This window comes from Rosa rugosa, chromosome 2, assembly GCF_958449725.1.
Source record: "Rosa rugosa chromosome 2, drRosRugo1.1, whole genome shotgun sequence".
Classification (NCBI taxonomy): domain Eukaryota; kingdom Viridiplantae; phylum Streptophyta; class Magnoliopsida; order Rosales; family Rosaceae; genus Rosa; species Rosa rugosa.
In genome coordinates this window covers 60,929,828-60,946,513 of record NC_084821.1, presented here as the reverse complement: position 1 = coordinate 60,946,513, position 16,686 = coordinate 60,929,828, and the positions used below count along the sequence as shown (strand labels likewise).

The 16,686-nt window shown below is 42.7% G+C and overlaps 1 pseudogene; it reads right to left on the bottom strand.

The window, feature by feature from the left end:
• Positions 1-499: 499 nt before the first annotated feature.
• On the bottom strand, positions 500-15,395 carry LOC133731204 (gamma-soluble NSF attachment protein-like; annotated as a pseudogene).
• Positions 15,396-16,686: the final 1,291 nt, after the last annotated feature.

Sequence of the window (16,686 nt, the reverse complement as noted above, 5' to 3'; positions counted from 1 at the left end):
AAGTCCTCGAATGGGGGTTTATGGAGGAGGTAGTTATATAAAAGAAGCATAAGCTTCCTCGAGAAGCTTTGAACATATATTGCAGCCTCCTTCAGAAGTTTGAACATATGTTGCAGCTTCCATGAGAAACTTTACCGGGTTATAGAAGCTATTTCATTTTTCAATTCCGTGGAACTTGGCATCTTCATTTTAGCTACTACGAATTCAAACTTCTTCTGAGATTAGCCTTGAATACAGTTTCTTGTTATGCGTATACATCTTTTAATTTCGGTTGCAATATGTGAAGGCCACTGCAAACCCACAATTAACACAAGTCTTAAATAATGTCGAATGTTAATACACATGAAGCCAATATTAAACAGACCAAGGAATTGTGATTTTACATTACAAGATGAGCTCTTTTTCATAGAAAAAACTCACTTGAAAATTCCATGTGTAAGAATGTACTAAGATCAACACATTGTGAAAGGGGGTATGTATGGCAATATCACTCTTGAAGCTATGTAAGATCATCTTCATCCAATTCTTCTTCTGGCTCCTTGACACATTAGTCTTTAGTCCACTGACATCACATGTAGGCAGTTTCCTGGCGAGTCTGATGACCTGCAGCCATTTCAGTTTAGTGAAACAAATGTAAAACCATTCAAAATCAAGATTGGTATACAACCCCATTGTTCGTAAAAAAGACAGGTTTAAGCAAACATCCCTATATCATAGCCTAGATTAATGCTCATACCAATAATGGTAGAGAAGCAAGCATATGCATTACCATGTGATCAAGATGAGAAACGGCGCTTGACTGAGCAAGTCGTTTGATTTATTCAATATCACCTTCTGTGTATGCGGAAAGAAGTTTACTAGCACGTCGGCCATGATCATTGCCCAAAAAAGCATCGACCCTACACATATCGATCCAAAGCAGTAAACTTATAATCGTGTAAACAGTACTTACCAGCCAAATGTATAGTGGGAGAAAATAGAATTTTTATGAATATAGATAACCACAGCCTCACATGTCATCATTCTAGGAACTTTATATAGATGCAGCTCAGCTCGGACGATAATTCTTTTCATATAAAAAGAAGGATTAAATTCAGTTTAGTCCCTCAGACTTTAGGCCAAACATCAGTTTGGTCCCTCATCTTTTTTTTTAATCAAACTCATCCCTGATCTCTCAAATTGCATCAACCTCGTCCAAAATTTGAATCCGGCCCCAAATGTGACGTCATCTGCTGAGCTGGAGTAGACAAGGAGGTCCCACAAGAAGGGCATAATGGACATTTCATATTTAATCTAATTTCTATTTTTTTTCTCTTATTTTCTCTCTCTCACTCTCTCTCACTCACATCTGAAACAGAGAGAGGAGCTCTCTCTCTCTCTCTCTCTCTCTCTCTCTATTTTTTTTCTCTTATTTTCTCTCTCTTTCTCTCTCTCACTCATATCTGAAACAGAGAGAGGAGCTCTCTCTCTCTTGCTCTCTCTCACTCACATTTGAAACAGAGAGAGGAGCTCTCTCTCTCTCTCTCTCTCACTCACTCACACATATTCCCAGCCACCGTGAACACCGGCCTACCACCATGAGAAGAATCCGTTCCCAGCGGCGCCACCACTGTAGTCACCACCATCCCCGCCGATTTTTCTTCGATTATGTCAGCGGGGTTAAGATGTTCAAGTCCAATTTCGGGGAGTTCTTCGATCATCACAACCCACCAATCCAATACCTAACCAAAATGCAATGCAGACACCACAACCCAAAATTGAAGAAACCCACAACACAGAACCAAGCAATCAACAACTTCCATTCAACAACCAACAAATTACATCAAAAAAAAAAAAAGACAGAAATGAACCGAGCTCCGAGTTTAGCAGACACCTCCCTCGATCTTGCGGGCCTCTCTCCTTGGCTCCTCCCACCCCGATTCCTATAGATTCAGATTCAAATCCGTCATTTGGATCTCTTTCCTGTTCGGATCCCGGATCGATCCGTTTCGCCTTGTCTGGATGCTTTCTCGTTGATCTGAGAGCATCACGGTTTCCGCATACCGAATCGCTGCCGGGTCAAGTAGCTCTGGGCTGCCTCGACAAGTCCAAGTCAGTCACCGGAGAAGAAGATGAGGACGACGCCTATCAAGAGGCAGAGGCGGAGGCGAAGAGAGAGGCTTCGACGGTGGATTTGATCGAGGCCTCCTGTTGCTCCGGTTTTGAGAGGGTGTGGAGGTGGTCGAGGGTGTGAGCAGAGGATTCATGGTGGCCGGCCGGTGTTCACGGTGGCTGGGAATATGTGTGAGTGAGAGAGAGAGAGAGATCGAGATAGCTCCTCTCTCTGTTTCAGATGTGAGTGAGAGAGAGCAAGAGAGAGAAAATAAGAGAAAAAAAATAGAAATTAGATTAAATACGAAATGTCCATTATGCCGTTCCTGTGGGACCTCCTTGTCTGCTCCAGCTCAGCAGATGACGTCACATTTGGGGCCGAATTCAAATTTTGGACGAGGTTGATGCAATTTGAGAGATCATGGATGAGTTTGATTAAAAAAAAAGATGAGGGACCAAACTGATGTTTGGCCTAAAGTCTGAGGGACTAATCTGAATTTAATCCTAAAAAGAAACTGGCATCTGGTAAATTTAATATAAGTATAAAAAATCCCATAATTTTTGGGCTCTGCCTCGATAAATTGTCAATAATATATAGTAAATAAAGCTGATGTAATAACACGTAAGGTACAGAACCTCAATATATTGCTTATACCAGAGGTTTCTATTAAAGCTTTTACTTACTGGGAGCAATCGTTGTAGCATTTTTCTGCTTGCTTGACGTCATGAATATACAGGTATATGAGAATTGCACTAAGATATGCCTGATTCAACAAAGGTCATAAAAATAACTTCTTCATAAGATCATATTTAAACATGAAACTATGGAATTAAAAAGTGACTGATACTCAAAAGCACATAGGATAAAACATTAATAATGCAACAGCTTAATATCCCATATGGAGATGCTGGTTAGTATTAACTACACAGATACAGAAGCACAAGTTACAGTCATCACAGAGTTATCAGACTACAGAAGTAGAAATGTAGAACCAGGAACAATTGCTACTTTGAACCTTTACACATACTTGCATTCTAATTGAAATGATCTGTAGAAATTAGTTTCAGTGCGACAACCAAGATACATGAATAGATGCCACAAGGATGGTAGTTTCTGTAAAACAAGGTGCAAGAAGACTAACTATAGCTCTAATGATAAAAGTTCAATTACTAAAGTCGCAAAAGGGAATCGGTCTCTTTGTCCAATGACAAGCAAATGAAAGCAGAGAGAAAGACATCGAGTTGTAAGTTTTTTCCCTTTCAGAAGATTCTATTTCTTAGAAAACTCAAATCCACTTTTTCAAGGCTTTAGCACTCTATGTAGCATTTGCACATTGTATTATCAAATACCAATACTTCTAAATTAGTCCAAAATAATCTATATCATTTACATATAAATAAATGGTAAAGAATAGTGTCAGAGGAACCAATTCCAAACATTATCATTTTGATAAAGAATAGTAAAACCAAAAGATAAATGTGCAAAAAGCCAAAAACCAATCCTTTCGCACCCTGCACTGGCTATGGTAGCATTACACTTATCAGCCGCTAAGTTCCATCTCAACAGGAAAGCCGCAGCATCTGTATACCTGTAAATAATGGAAGCAATTATTTGTAGATCACCACGATTATGATTAAACTCATAATGAAAGTTGCTGGTGACAGGTGACCCTAATTTCCTAGAAAATACTGATAGCACCAGAACAGCAAGAACAGTAAAAACAGAGAAAGAAGATAATAACTAAACTTCAAACATTTCATTCATGCCCAACAAAAGCATCAGTTTACAATTATATAAGATTGAACATCTATCTCAATCTACTGTAGACTGCCACGTGGTTATGACCGCTTCAAATATTGTCATTTAGTCTAAATGGGCTGAAAGAACTGTTGCTGCAAAATATACGGTCTGCTTAACTTGGGTTTGTGCAGGAGAATAGGGTTGCTGGGGAAGTGGTTCTAACAGGTCCCTCCCCCTTGAGTGGGTGCCTGACTGCGTGCACCAAAATCTGGGAACTTCGACACAATTGAGTGAGCCTCCTCCTAAGTTGCATCCTCCACAGGCAGACCTTTCCATTGAATAAGCCACATCGTCACAGAACGCTTCTTCTTTCTTTTCACCGCCATGTCGAGCACTTGTGCAGGTGTCCAGAGTAATTCACCTTTCTGATCAAACTGGGTAGTGAGGGGGAAATTGGGATGCTGTCCCCAACCCTTTTCTTCAAGAGAGAAACATGGAATGTGGGGTGAATCTTAGAGTGTGGAGGAAGGTGCAGTCGATATGCCACTTTGCCCACTTTGGCTGCAATTTGAAAAGGCCCATAAAAACGAGGAGAGAGCTTGTGAGAAGGGCGGCGGACCAAGGACTGCTGCCGGTATGGGTGAAGCTTCAAGAAAACCCAATCACCTTCTTTAAATTCTCTTTCAGTATGATTTTTATCCGCCTATTGCTTCATTCTATTCTGGGAGACCTCCAAATGATATTTGAGCTGCTGCAAAAGAAGGTCTCTACTGCGCAGGGCCAAGTCTACGGCATGAACAGAAGTAGAACCCGGCAAGTAGCGATGTACAGTAGGTGGGGGAGACCCATATAGTGCCTGAAAGGGGACCATCTTGATGGAGGAATGGAAGGTGGTGTTGTACCACCATTCGGCCCAATGCAAGAGATCACTCCAAGAAGAAGGTTTATCTGCAACAAAGCATCTCAAATAGTGCTCTAGTGATCGATTGACCACTTCGGATTGGCCGTCCGACTGGGGATGGTATGCTGAACTATGACACAGCTTGGTACCCTGTAATTGATGAAATGCTCTCCAAAATTGGCTGATAAAGATGGGGTCCCGATCGCTTACAATCGATCTGGGCATACCGTGAAGGCGAAACACCTTTTTCACAAAAATGTCAGCGATTCCGGCAGCTGAGTAAGGGTGAGAAACGGCGATAAAGTGGCCGTACTTGGATAATCTGTCGACGACAACCATGATTGCATTCTTGCCTTGAGAATTGGGGAGACCATCAATGAAATCCATTGAGATGTCTACCCATACTTCTTCAGGGATTGGTAAAGGCTGGAGCAAACCTGGAGGTTTGATGGTCTCATACGACTGCCTCTGACATTGGTCGCACGAAGCAATGAACAACTTGACATCTTTCCGCATCCCGGGCCAGGCAAAGCTTTGAAACAGGCGCACATAAGTGCGGAGATAACCAGAATGCCGTGCCTGAAGAGAAGAGTGAAACTCGAAGAGTAACTTAGGGCGCCATTCTGAGGATTGGGGAACAAAGATCTTGTTCTTGTAACAGAGGCGGTTCTGATTGAGATTGAAGCCTTTTCTTGTGGCTGTGCCCTGTTTCAAGGCTGAAATGATAGATTGGGCTTCTGGGTCGGGGAGGCATGCTTGATCAATTTGACTAATATAATCAAATACAGGGGCTGATATAATATGAATTGCACAAACCTCAAATTGCCTAGAAAGAGTGTCTGGAACAACATTCAGCTTACCCGGTCTATACTCAATTTCATAGTCGTACCCCAAGAGTTTAGCTAGCCATTTATGTTGAGAAGGCGTGCTGATGCGTTAATTGAGTAAATGCCTCAGAGTTTGATGATCGGTGATGATGGTGAATTTGTGACCCAGAAGGTATGCCCTCCACTTTTCAACTGCGAATAGGACAGCCATCATCTCCTTATCGTAGACGGACAAGGATTGATTTCTAGGTGATAATGCTTTGCTCAAATAGGCGATCAGATGGTTCTCTTGGGAGAGTACTACTCCGATTCCAGATCCGCAGGCATCAGTTTCGATGGTGAACGGCTTGGAAAAATCCGGCAAGGCCAAGACCGGCGCGGTGGTGACCGTGGTTTTCAGAGAAGAGAAGGCTGCTTCTACCGCAGATGTCCAACGGAAATTGTCAGCGCGCAACATCTCGGTCAGGGGTTTGGCAATTATGCCAAAATGCCGAACCAGTTGCCGGTAATAACCTGCAAGGCCGAGAAAACCCCTCATTGCTTTGACAGTTGTGGGCTTGGGCCAGTCAACCAAGCATTGGACCTTTTCTGGGTCAGCTGAGACTCCTTCTCCAGAAATTACATGGCCCAAATACTTCACGGTGGGCTGAGCAAAGGTGCATTTAGATAGCTTGATTCTAAGGTGATTATCCCTTAGGATGGAGAACACCGCTTCAAGATGTTGGACATGAGATGATAAATCCTTGCTATATACTAGGATATCATCAAAAAACACTAAGACAAAGTGTCGTAAGAGAGGCTGGAATAATTGATTCATTAGAGCTTGAAAAGTTGAAAGGGCATTAGAAAGCCCAAAGGGCATTACCACAAATTCGTAGTGACCGTCATGAGTCCGGAATGCGGTTTTTGGTATGTCTTCCTCCTTCATACGAATTTGGTGGTATCCCGAACGAAGGTCCAACTTAGTGAAGTACTTGGCTCCATGTAACTCGTCAGGAGTTCATCCACAACGAGAATGGGAAAACGATCCTTTATGGTTACGGAATTAAGGGAGCAGTAGTCCACACAAAACCGCCATGTGCCTTCCTTCTTGCTGACTAGGAGCACCAGAGAGGAAAATGGGCTTCTACTAGGGCGTATTAAACCTTGGGCCAACATCTCTTTGACTTGATTCTCAAGCTCGGTCTTTTGAGAATGAGCATAACGGAGGGCGAACATTGACAGGGTTTGTGTTTGGAAGTAGTGGGATGCGATGGTCAATGGCTCGTTTGGGTTGCAAACTCAATGGGGGCTCAAATAAATCAGAGAAGGTGGCTAATAGGGCTTGGATGGAGGGGTTGTGGGCTTCAGGTAACGGGGTTGGTGTCTTTGGGCTGGGCTGCATGCATTCTAGGTGGTCTGATGGTAGTAATGCACAGAGGGACATTTGGTCAAGGGTAGAAGTGTGAGTAGTGGTGCCCTGAAGAACATGACAACGGCTTTTAGCCGTAAAAACCATTACCTTTTCGGCGAAGTGCCATCCAATAAAGCCCAGAGAATCAAGCCATGGGGCCCCAAGTAGCAAATCACATCCAGTTACCGGCAGAAGAAGGAATGAGTCAGTGAATTCATAATCCTGGATGCGAACGGTGATGTTGTTTGCCATGCCTGATGGTGCAATCGTTTCGCCCGTGGCTGTGGAGAAGCGGAAGGCTGTTGTAGGAGAAACCGAAGAGCCTAATTGGTTGGCAATCGCAGGATTAAGAAAGTTCATAGCAGAACCGCAATCCACAAATATATTTACTAGAAGGCCATTCACAAGACCCTTGAAGCGCATCATCTCGCTCACCGATGAGTTGGTGATAGCGTGGAGTGGCAGAGGTGGGTTTGTTGCTTCTGTCGGCTCCTCTATGTTATCATGAGCAACGTTGTTGTCGACGATGTCCTCTTGAGCAGCGGGACATTCGAGGATGGCTAGGATCGGCTTTTTGCAGACATGGGCCGCCAACCAGTGCTCGTCGCAATGGAAATAGATCCCTTTGGCTCTTCTATCTCTTTGTTCTGGTATGGACAAGCGCCTGTACGGTGCCTCATGACGAGGTCTTTGAGGTGGCTGATTTTTGGTTGCAGGGAGGAAAGTAGAGTTGGTCGGCTGCAGGTGTGTATTGTTTGTGCTTTTGGTGGCAGACGAATGGGGACCACTTGACGGCTTGGGTGAGTACGACCAAGAATTTGTACAATGAGAGCGCATAGCACGGAAATCAAGGAGGCGTGCCTCGTAGCGTCGTGCTAGACGCTGAGCTTTCAACAGAGTGTTGGGCTCGAGGGCCATAACATCATGTCGTGTTGTGAATTTGGCTTGTTGATATGTCTAAGTTGATTAGGATTCAAGGCCAAACCAGATGGGTAAATGAAGATTAGTGCGCACAAGAATTCTTCTAGTATCCTAATGGGTTTTGGAATAGGAAGAGTTATTCCTATTGATTTAGATCTGGAATTAAAGTAAGTTCTATTCTAGTTAGGAATAGGAAAGCTAGCTCTCTTTCCTTGTTCTAATAGTTTTAGGAATCCTAATGTGATATGTTTGTAACCAGCACCTATAATCTATAAATAGGGCTGCAGGGAGGTCACATAATGTGTCCTCAGATCAGAGAAGAGATCAAAGAGATATCTCAGAGAGTTCTCAGTTAACATACAAACACAGGGGCAAGGAGAGCCAAGGGTGATAGAGAGATCTAGCAAAGGGGTTGGGGATTAGCATAGGGATTTCAATAAGTACTTGTAATCAAGTTGTTATTCTCCATAGTGCTAGTGATTCTCAAGAGAGATCACACAGAGGACGTAGGCAAAGTTTTTGTCGAACCTCTATAAAATTATGTGTTCGTGTGCTGTGGTTTTTCTTGCTGTGATATTTTGCATCATCATCCTATTACTGTTTGCAGTCATAAGTCTATAAAGAGAAACAAGGTTCTGGGTAAAAGGTGCATATTTACTACAAAGTGGTATCAGAGCTTAGGCTCAAGGTGTTTCTAAGATGGGAGATGACAAGGCAGATGCAGGCAGCAATGTGATGCCCATTATGTTGAATGGGAAGGATAACTTCACATTATGGCAGAGGAAGATGAGAAGTGTCCTGATTCTACAAGGTTTGTACGAGGCTATTCTCGGGATAGAGAATAAGGCAGCTGATATGGCAGACAAGGTTTGGCAGAAGATGGACAAGAAGGCAAAGAGCTTTATAGAGCTACATCTTGCTGATCATGTATTGGTTCATGTATTGGCTAGTGCCGGTGAGAATATGAACAGCAAAGAGACCTGGGATTATCTCGAGAAGGTTTATGTGGGTAAGGTTCATATTGGTGAGAATATGGACAGCAGTAAGACATTGGACCATCTGAATAAATTTCAGATTTGTGTTGCCAATTTATCAAAGGTGGATGTGAGGTATAAAGATAAGGAGAAAGCACTTATGCTGCTAAGATCTTTACCAGCTTCATTCGAGCACTTCATCACCAGACTCGTTTCCGGTCAGGATTCTCTCAAGTACGATGAGATTACCGAAGCTATTCAATCTTATTTTAAGATGAGTAAGGAGACCGAAAGCTCTCAAGGAGGCCTTCATGTCAAGGGCAAGGAGACAGGTTAGTTGACGAGTAAGAAGGCTAAATCTGGTAACAAGGGTACATCAAAATCCAAGGAAAAATACAAGAAAGGTTGCTTCAAATGTGGTGGTGCCGACCACGTGAAAAGAAACTGCAAAGAAGGGAAGATGAAAGCAGAGGTGATGGCAGGGAGTTCAAACACAGCCAATGTAGTCATCAAACAAGATAAAGATGACGGTGAACTCCTTGTGGTAACATCCAGCTCCAATGCTTTCAGAAATTGGATTTTGGATACCGGTTGTACATTCCACATGTGTGCAATCCGAGAATGGTTCGACACATATGAGGAGAGTAGCAGCGGAGAGGTTTTTAGGGGAGATGACTCACTGTGTAGGATCCTAGGTATTGGATCAGTGAAAATCAGAATGCATGACGGAGTTGTTAGAACGCTGGAGAATGTAAGATATATTCCTAAGTTAAGGAAGAACTTGATATCTTTGGGTACTTTGGACAAGGCCGGATATAGGTATCGCTCTGAAGAATGAAGACTCAAAGTTCTCAAGGGATCACTTGTTGTGATGAAGGGTGACATTCAACCTAACAACTTATACAAGCTTCAAGGGACTACAATAATAGGTGGAGGTACAATTTCTGCTGAGGTAAAAGACAAGACTGAGCTGTGGCATCATCGTCTAGGGCACATGAGTCAAAGAGGAATGCAGGAACTCCACAAGAAAGGTAAGCTAGAAGGCATCAATGTTTGCAAACTAAATTTCTGCAAGGATTGTACTCTTGGGAAGCAGAAAGTGGCATTCAGGTTAGCAAATTGTTAGAACAAAAGCAAAGGATTGCTGGATTATATTCACTTAGATGTATGGGGCCCGACACCAGTAAGGTCTATGGGAGGCTTCAAGTACTTTGTTACTTTTCTAGATGATTTTTCTAGGAAGATTTGGGTCTACTTTATGAGGAAGAAATCGGAGGTTTTCACCAAGTTTAAGGAGTGGAAAACAGAAGTAGAAAATCTAACAGGCAGAAAAATAAAGTATTTGAGAAGTAACGGTGGCGGTGAATATAGAATGAAAAGGTTCTTACAATTTTGCAAGGATGAAGGAATCACAAGACACTTCACAGTGAAGGAGAATCTCCAACAAAATGGGGCTGCTAGAAGGATGAATAAAACTCTCTTGGAGAGATAAAGAAGCATGCGGTTGCATGCAGGATTACCGAACACATTTTGGGCATATGCAGTTAACCATGCGTGTTACTTGGTTAATCGGTCACCATCAAAAGTCTTGGACTTCAAGTGTGCAGAGGAGGTATGGTCTGGAGAACCAGTTGACTATTCTAACTTAAAGGTGTTTGGTAGTAGTGCATATGCTCATATTTTCGACAATGAGCAAACCAAACTCAAGCCAAAGTCACGCAAGTGCATATTTCTCGGTGTTGAGAAAGGAGTAAAGGGCTACAAGTTACGGGATATTGTCAGCAAGAAAAGGGTTCTAAGTAGACATGCATGTCATTTTTGATGAGGAGACAATGCCGTTCAATGAAGTCAAGACAAGTGAGGTGAAGAAGAAGACTGATGTTGTAGAGGAAGCAACCGAAGTTCCTCTAACCAAAGGGATCATGGAAGAAACTCCAGCTCAGGTGGAGCAAATTGAGCAGGTGGAGCATGATAAAGAGGTTATCGAGGAAGAAGTCTTAGAGCAACAATATCAGTCATTAATACAAGCTCAGGTGGAGCAATTAGCACTGCGAACCTACGACTCAGTTCGTCAGTCACTTGGGCAGGAGTTCCAGAGAAGCATAGCATTGGACAAGTATGCTCTAAGTTTCAGTCTAGGAGATCCAACCACGCAGCTATCTCCTTGGCCAATACCCGAGTTGCGTTTATGACCAAATCTCACCAGCAGATAGCTGCGTTTATCATCATGTGTTCAAGGATAGTATGGTTTTACTATTGCTATTTTATTTAGGTGACATGTTAACTACACGTCAGGCTATGTCTAGAATTCCGAAGTTAAAGACACAACTAGGGAAGGAATTTGACATAAAGGATCTAGAAGCTACACAATAGATCCTAGGAGTGAAGATAAGGAGGGACAGAGAAGCGGGAAAAATATCGCTGTTACATGAACCCGTGTCTACTCCACCAGTAGCACACTTCCAGTTGAGTGTGCAGAGATCATCTACGAAGGAGTTAGATGAGATGATGAATGTGTCTTATGCAAGAGTAGTGGGGTGTCTTATGTACGCTAGAATCTGCACAAGACCAGGTTTAGCTCAAGCATTGAGCATTGTGTCAAAGTATATGGCGAATCCGGGTAGACGACACTGGCCAGCAGTGAAGTGGATTCTGTATTACTTGAGAGACACCAAGGAGCATGGATTTGTGTTTGAAAGACAACAAGAACAAGCATGCATTGTTGGTCATGAGCGTTCAAATTTGGCAGGAGACTTAGACAAGAGAAGACCTGCAACAAGTTATGTCTTTACTTGTGGTGAACGTTTAGTGAGTTGTAGAGCAACTAAAGAATCAGCTACGACGTTGTCTACCACTGAAGTAGATTGCATGACACTAACAGAAGCTTCCGCAGAGGCATTATGGCTTAATGGATTGGTGAGTGAGTTTGGAATTCAACAAGAAGTTGTGGTGAAGAATGGGGTCATCAATTTGACAAGGAATCAAGTGTTTCAAGCAGAGACGAAACACGTTGATGTTCGTGGTCATCGCAGCGAAGGTTAGGTCAACTCAAGGAAGATAACAATTGAGAAAGTTCATTCAAAGGAGAATGTCTCAGATTGTTTGACCAGGACCATTGCCATGGAGGAGTTCAAGTGTTACTTGAACCTGCTCGATCTTACAGCATGTTGAGATTGAGGTGGAGCACCTCCTCACTTGAGGTGCGTTGAGGCAAATAGACTTTTGCCAAGGTGACGGTTCTTGAAGGTTTCAGGATTACTTCAAGAAGTACAAGATATCCTGGAGGTTGCAGCAATCAGTTTGGTATCAACTCACCAAGGTGGAGATTGTTGTGAATTTGGCTCGTTGATATGTCTAAGTTGATTAGGATTCAAGGCCAAACCAGATGGGTAAATGAAGATTAGTGCGCACAAGAATTCTTCTAGTATCCTAATGGGTTTTGGAATAGGAAGAGTTATTCCTATTGATTTAGACCTGGAAAGTAAGTTCTATTCTAGTTAGGAATAGGAAAGCTAGCTCTCTTTCCTTGTTCTAATAGTTTTAGGAATCCTAATGTGATATGTTTGTAACCAGCACCTATAATCTATAAATAGGGCTGCAGGGAGGTCACATAATGTGTCCTCAGATCAGAGAAGAGATCAAAGAGAGATCTCAGAGAGTTCTCAGTTAACATACAAACACATGGGCAGGGAGAGCCAAGGGTGATAGAGAGATCTAGCAAAGGGGTTGGGGATTAGCATAGGGAGTTCTCTATAAAATTCTGTGTTCGTGTGTTGTGGTTTTTCTTGCTGTGATATTTTGCATCATCATCCTATTACTAAACGCATTCATAAGTCTATAAAGAGAAACAAGGTTCTGGGTAAAAGGTGCATATTTACTACATGTCGGATTTCCGATTTCAGGCCACCTAGAAAGATCGGAAGTAGTTGCTCGTCCGACCAATCCGGAGCACGGCAAGAGAGTTTGGTGAAGGCCGTGATGAATTCATCGACGGAGGATGATTGTTGAAGGTGTGACAACGCAGCCTTGAAGTCGGTGACATTGCCGGACCCAAAATGCTCTAAGAATGCAGCGACAAAGCAATCCCAATTCGCTGCAGGGTTGCGTTGCTCAAACGCATTCATCCAAACGGATGCATCCGGTCCAAAGTGTGATGCAATTGTGGATACCTTGTCTTGAGGAGGGATGTGGTGGGAGCGTATGTACCGCTCAGCCATGGCTAGCCATCCGGTTACATCCTCGCCAGTGAAACGCGGTAGGTCCACTTTGGGTGGCCGGAAAAAATGTGGGTCTGGTGGGGTGTTGTAGTGGTGAGGGGGTCTGGAGGTTGGGGTGTATGCAGGGAATGATGTGGCAAAATTCAGTGGTGGTGGAAGCTGTTGTGATAGTGAAGGAACAGTGGAGTAGTCGGGCGGGGCAGAGAAAGGGGTGGAGTAGAGAGATGGTTGGAGTATGGTGGAGGTCTGGGAGTTGTAGGTGAGGGCTGGGTGGTGTTGGGACCGGGGCCCGAGGGTGGTGTGTGGGCGATGGTGAGAGCCGGCCATGAAATGGGTGGTGGTGGAATTGATCCAAAGGAGATGTGTGGGTGTGTAACTGGTGTTGCAGGTTGAATTTGGGCTATGGAGGAACCCAATTGCCCTAAAAAGTCATAGGGTGGTGTAGTCGTGGAGGTAGGTGGTTGTGGAGGTTGGAGACGGCTCATGAGTAGCTGCTGAAATGCAACAAATTGCAGTGCCATGGTGGTCTGGCTCCGAGATATTGCATCCATGGAAGCGTGGATATCCTCTTGCTGTGATTGGAGGAGTTCCACAGTGGCTTGAAACACAGTGTAGGGGTCGTCATCTTGAGTTGGTAAGGGGGTGGAAGTGGAGGGATTTTGGCTCGGAGTTGGTATGGTGGCTGAAGTGGGGGGATCTTGGTCCGGAGGTGGTGGGGAAGGTGGTGGTGGGGTTTGGTTGTGTGAAGTAGAGGAGATTTGCAGGCCTCTCATGGATCAAGGTCTCTGATACCAAATGATAGCACCAGAACAACAAGAACAGTAAAAACAGAGAAAGAAGATAATAACTAAACTTCAAACATTTCATTCATGCCCCACAAAAGCATCAGTTTACAATTATATAAGAGAGTGATTCTTGCGTGGGGCAGCCGCACCGCCACGTGGTGCGGCTGACCAATCAGTGCCCAAGCAGAGGAGTATTTTGGGTATTTCACATTTAAAAACCAGGGACAATTTCGGAACAAAGAAAAAAAATTCTGAGATTTGAATGGGCAGCCGCACCGTACACGTGGTGCGGCTACCCACACCTAAGAATTGGCCTATATAAGATTGAACATCTATCTCAATCTACTGTAGACTGCCACGTGGTTATGACCACTTCAAATATTGTCATTTAGTCTAAATGGGCTGAAAGAACTGTTGCTGCAAAATATACGGTCTGCTGAACTTGGGTTTGTGCAGGAGAATAAGGTTGCTGGGGAAGTGGTTCTAACAAATACCAACTATCTAACGTTTTTATGTTCCACTTTGTACCCTCAGAGCATTCTCTTTTCCCTTTTCCCTTTTCCTAAGAAATAAAACCTATAAGCCCCAATTTCCCACAACCTTAGCCTCAATTGTTGGATTATCAATGCTGCTAGAAAACCCTACAACATGATTCAACAAGACCTCACCCGTTCACCAAAATCATAATTACCAGAACTAATTTGTTAACGGCCATTATGTACTGCATCTTCTTAATCAATTAAAATAATAATTGCGTAACTTATATAATAAGTGGTAGATCATTCCAAAACTTACTTCTGAAGTTTTATATAAGCACTAATAACATCTCGATATAGATCAAAGGCCATTTGCTCTTTGCCATCGTCTTCAAGAATAGTGCACGCCTCAATGTAAAAGTTGAATAGCTTCTTCAGGCACAGGATCTTCAAGAGCACTGTAATCAATTTAACATTTCAAATGGATTAGGAAAGATATTCACATTTAAACTATCAGATGTACAAACCAGTACAGAACACAAAAGAGGCCAAATCTCTCAAGCTATAACCGTAACTCAAGTATATGCACAAGATGAGAGAAAAATAGACATGGGAAACTCTCAAATAGACAAAAGTTTTTCTGGAATATAAATTTTCAGGTATCTCCCTGCAAAAATCAGCGACTTCATTCCAGTTGCCCAACTCCTTTGCTAGAGCAGCAGCATACTCCATATGCTTTGCAGCATCCCAGCGTCTGATTTCATAGTAAAGGATATAGCAAAGGAACAGTCATACAGATCATCAAACAAAATCACTTGTATAAATGAGGATACGATGAGATCAACTCTTGTCCTTTTGATGCTTCTTCGAGCGCCTCCTTTGCTTTCTCGTAATCCTTGGTAATCCATTAGCTACACAGAACCAGTGTATAAGAACAATGAAAATTAAGAAGTAAAAGTTTTATGCTTGAGCAATGAAAATTGCTTGAATGAAACAAAAGACAAAACCTTTGCCCTCTTCTACTCTTGGTCTCTCTTCCCCGTTACAAATTTACCAACTTTATATCCATACTGGGGCTTGGTCGAAGAACTGAAGCTCCGGGACGCGAAGCGACGGCGTTTTGGGGACTCCCAGTGGTTTTTGTTGGCTCACTTAGTCAGTCCAACTCTGTTTTTGGGGTTAAAAAGATAGAAGATGATGTTGCAAAATGATGGGACCCACTTACGTACACTTGTCTCAAGTGAAATCCAATTGCTTAGCGGCATATTCCCAATTTCTGGAAATGGTTTTTTTGTTGGTAACTATGAGAGTAGAATCCATTCCATGGTCAAATTATTGAAAATCCCTTCAAGGGGTTGGTGTTTTTCCAAACAAGACTCATCTACTTCTGTTTATGCATAGGGTAGTGGAGGCTGGAACCGGGCTGGGCCAGTCCTGTTAGGCTTTGGGTTCTGCCTTTTCATTTGGGCCAAATTGGGTTGTTGCTATTGAGCTTCTTGTATGGTTGACTGAAGCATGTTTGCCATAAGAATTTGACGGCTTATATGCATATCAGTGAAAGCAAGCCATCAGCTTATATGCATAATATGACTAAATTTGCTCACTTTCATTTATGTGTCTTCCTTGGTGGTAGGAAAAACTGGAAAGAAAAAAAAAGTTGTTGATGCATGGTCCATTTATGAGTTCTTCATGACATTGGGTCTCCAAGGCCAATCTTATGGATTGCTCATATCTAATCAATCATATGAGCAAATTATGAAGCCCAAATTATCATGATATCAAATATTGTGAGTTTGGATAAACTCTTAAGAACAGAGGAAGCAGTTTCTTATGAAGAGAGAAAGATTGTGGTAGACAAATGAAAACCACCGTTATTTTAACTCTTGAACTATTGAAGCGTTCTCAACCTTAGTATCAAATACTGTCATTTACATACGTTAATTTACCTCCGTTAGTCATTTTTATATCTGGAGCTAGATATTTTGTTACAAAAAAATGTTAGTTACCTAAAACATCTCTTTGGTACGACTATACGGGAGAAGGCACAGAGTCTCATGGTCATCTTCCGAACAGAATCATCCTATAGTTTCAAACATTCAGCAGTCAAAATGGTGAGGAAGACCAAAAAGGTACACTTGTTTCGAAGCTTGATTAGGGAACTCTACAAATCAAGGAAGGAAGAGTACTCTGCAAATTTGAATGCCATGAGTCGCATAGAATTGCTAAAGTTACTGATTAATTACTTGGAGTCCAAAAGATACCTGGTTGTTCTAGATGATGTGTGGGATATAAAAGTGTTAATGTCTAAAAGTTCGGCGGTATACGTAGCTGAACCTTTGTTAACGTTGATCCGGTGGGCG